This window comes from Sciurus carolinensis, chromosome 17 (genome assembly GCF_902686445.1).
Source record: "Sciurus carolinensis chromosome 17, mSciCar1.2, whole genome shotgun sequence".
Classification (NCBI taxonomy): domain Eukaryota; kingdom Metazoa; phylum Chordata; class Mammalia; order Rodentia; family Sciuridae; genus Sciurus; species Sciurus carolinensis.
This window is the reverse complement of record NC_062229.1, coordinates 21,976,192-21,980,251: the sequence shown is the minus strand read 5'-3', so window position 1 is coordinate 21,980,251 and position 4,060 is coordinate 21,976,192.

Below are 4,060 nucleotides of genomic sequence, written 5' to 3'. Positions count from 1 at the left end.
GCCCCGCCCTCGGCCCCGCCCCCAGGCGCCCGCTCGGCGTGCGCGCCCCCGGCCACGCCCCGGTCGCGCCCCCAGCCACGCCCCAGTCCCGCCCCGGCCGGGCGCTCGGCGTGCGCGCCCCCGCCGTCCCAGCCGTACCCCGGCCGGCCGGCGTGCGCGCCTCCGGGCGCCAGACGCCGCGCGCGCACCCCGCACACCCGCTGCCGGGTCCTATCAGCGGGTTACCCTGCCTGCGAGGGAGCTGGTTCGCACGGTGGGGTGTGGCCGCTAAGCGCAAGGAGCCTGGCGCTGTGGACCTGCAGATCATTATCCTGCCGGTGTACATGAAGAGCCTGCTGAATACCCACTGCCAAAATTTGGGAGCGGGAGGAACGGGAAAAAGATCACCGCTCCGCTTAGTCACAACAGTTTACAGATGGGGAAACTAAGGCACAGATCGGAAACCCATTTGCCCAAGGCCACTTCTCGAATTGGAGGGGTCACAGACGCTGCCTTCAGGCCAGAAGGGCGAGGGAAAGAACGGAATTAAAGAGGAAAAACACTGAGTACATTTGGCTGTTGCCGAGGAAGCTAACGTGGCCCCAGAGACCTCAGTTTCCTCCCTCTTCCCCACGCTGGCCTCCAAGCCCAGCTGCCTTCCAAGGGCCAACACTTCAGGGCCTTTGCACTGGCCGTTCCCGCTGCCTTGAACAGCCCCACGGGTCCCTGCAAACCTGACTGTGTCTCCTCCTTCAGACCTCAGTTCCCTTTTAGGGGACCTCCCCACCTGGCTGGCTGTCACCTCCTCTGAGGGTCTTCTACTCCCGTAAGGGTTCTTTCCCACCGAGGCTGAAATGACCCCACCCACCCCGTGGGTCCTTCCCATTTCCTGGTTCTATCCTCTTAATAGCGGTGAAGCTCAGAAGTCCTTCTTTTTTCCTTTTTCTGCTTCTCTTTGATTCCTATTTCCTTTGACAAGGAGATTAGAACTTCCAGAGCAGGAAGTGTTTGTTAAAGCTCCGTCCTGGTACCTGTCCTGGTACCCACCACATCCCCGAGCACACAGGAAGTCCCCTGCCCATGTGCAGATTTCCTCCAGAAACAGCCAGAAAAATAAAACGGAGTTTCTGGCCACGTCCTCAGAGACAGGGCTGGACCTTGGACTTGTATCTCTGACATCTCATTCCAACGGCCTTGGCCCCGCCCCCATTCACCGGGACACTGGGCGGGGACTGTCTCCCCGCAGCACCCACCCAATATCCAGGCCAGAGTTCTCTGGACTGCCCCGGGGCTTTATTTGCAAGCTCAGGCCTGAGGTCACATGCTCAGAAGCTATTTTGGTGTTTGGCAGCTTCAGGTAGAATTCAGAAAATCTGAGAGCCAGCCTAGGCCGGTTATGAGAGCAACACCCAAGCCGAACGGGAGCAGAGAGCCGACCAAAACACTCACCCAAAGTCACGGCTCATAACTCCGGTAGTTATAGACAGCCTTCCCTGCCCACGGTTTCTGCATCCACAGATTCAGCCAACCCCTTATCAAAACTATTTGGAAAAAAAAAATTCACTAGAACAGTATTGAGCACATAGAGGACACTTTTCCTTTCTCATTATGCCCTAAACAGTGAGGTACAACTATTCACCCAGCACTTATATCGCATTAAGTATTACAAATCATCTAGAGATTATTTAAAATTTATGGGCGCGCCTGCGCTTGGTGACACTCGCCTGTAATCCCAGTTACTTGGGAGAGGGAAGCAGGAGGAATCACAAATTCAAGATCAGCCTCAGCAACTTAGCCAGACTTGGTCAATAAATAAATAAATAAATAGGCTGGGGGTGTAGTTCAGTGGTAAAGTGCCCCTGGGTTTGACCCCCCAGGACCGCATAGGAAAATTAATAAAATAAAATCTGTGGGAGGGTTGTGTAGATTCTGTGCAAATACTATGCTCTTTATATGAAGGACTTGAGCATCCACAGACTTTGGTATACACAGGGGGTCCTGGAGCCCAGGATGAGGGGGACTGTAATAAATGCCCCGGAGCAGAGTCCATTGCTAGGGCAGGGATAGGCAGACAGGGAACCCAGGCAGGTTTCCATTGCCCCTGCGGCACTGAAAAAGAGGGGTGACAGGAGGCAAAACTCCCAGTCGGAGGTGAAGGTGATTCCGCCGTTTACCAGTGACGAGTCCTGCTCCCTCTCCTGTTGAAGTCTGAGCACTAGAGAAGCAGCCAAGGCAAGCATATTAAGCAGGTTTTGTTGAAAGGCGATAATACAGACTTCTCCCAGGAGGGAGAAGGGGACCACGGCTGATGTTCTAAGGTCCCAAGAAGTGAGCGTACCCTACGTCTTTTATAGGTTAAGGTCTCTTGTCCTCCAGTTCTCTCCCCCCTTTTCTGTCCTTCCTGCCTAGTGACTAGTGAGAAGCGAATGGGCAGGGGGAGGGCCCAGGGGGCATTAGTTAGCAGCTCCTTGTTTGCAGTCCTTGACAAGGGCAGGGAAATTTGGTGATCAATGGACTCCGGAGATCCTTGACCTTCCATTCTCCCAGGGGCAGCCTCCAACTTCCAGAGGCAGATGGCTCTCATGGCCTCCGTTTCCTCCATTTGACCCGATCCCCTATTTCTACACTAACTGCCTGTCCCCAGTTCTGGCTTCAGTGGGAGAAGTTGAGTCCCACACTAGTGTCCCGTGTGACTGCTGGTAAAGGCTAATGTTCAAGAACTGACCACACACGGGCTTGATTTTAAGCACTTCACAAAAGTGCTTTTTTTTTTTTTGCTCTTGGAGGGAGGTTTTTTTGTTTTGTTTTTTAACCAGGGATTGAACCCAGGGGTGCTTAACCCCTGAGCCTCATTCCCAGCCCTTTTTATTTTATTTTTTTATTTAGAGACAGGGTCTGGCTGAGTTACTGAGGCTGGTTTTGAATTCTAGATCCTCCTGCCTCAGCCTCCGAGCTGCTGGGATGACAGGCCAGCGCCACCACGTCCTGCTGGGAGGGACTACTTTTAACCCATTCTGCAACGTGAGGTAACTGAAACCCAGAGTAGCTGAGTCCCAGGTCACACACTGCAACAGCGCCTGAGCGGGTTCAGGCGGAGGGCGGTGCAGGGAGGGTGCGGGCACTGGAAGGCTGGTACACTCTTTAAAAAAAAAAGTCACGGTTGGCGGTGAGGCTCAGTGGTAGGAGCTTGCCAGTGTAAGGGATCCCACGGAAACCACGCCGGACACGGGAAATCACATAAGGGAGTTTATTAAGCAAACAGAGTGTCTCCCTGCAGGGTAAGAGAGAAAATGAGAGGAAAAGAAAGGGAACAAGAAAGGGTGCATGCTAGAGAGAGTAGAAAAGTGAGGAGGAGAGAGAAAGTGAGTAGGAGAGAGAGGGATGAGAAAAGATGGTGGGATAGCTACCGTGAAGCAGTTGAATTCCGCAGGGCTAACAGGGAACCAATATCAGAGGACACTTGCAAGCTGACTGATGAACCAATAGCTAGCTAGGATGTTCACAGACTGACAAGTGGTTGGGAGGCGGGGAAAATGACTGCAACGGAAAGGTCGGGGGAGCAGCTTTGTACATTACATTCACATACCTGTATAGAAATGTTCATGACAGCACAACGGCTGAAATTTTGAGTGAAACAAATTCCTAGCACTGAGGATGTAAATGGTGGCATACTCTATAGGACGGACTATTACTCAACCCTAAAAAAGAAGTGAGGTATTGACACATGCCACAATGCGGGTGAACCTTGAAACCATGCTGAGTGCTGGGCAAGGTGGTGCATTCCTGTATCCCAGCGGCTTGGGAGGCTGAGGCAGGAGGATTGCAAGTTCAAGGCCAGCTTCAACAACTTAGGGAGGCCCTAAGCAACTTAGTGAGACCCTGTTTCTAAATAAAGTATAAAAATCAGACTGGGGATGTGACTTGGTGGTTAAGCAGCCCTGGGTTCAATCCCCAGTACAAAAAAAGTAAAATATAAAAACGTTGGGCCAAAATATTGGAGGATATTGTGCAAGCCAGCTTTCTGTGACTGTAACAAACACCTGGGATAATTCACTTATAAAGAGAAAGACTTATTTTGGCT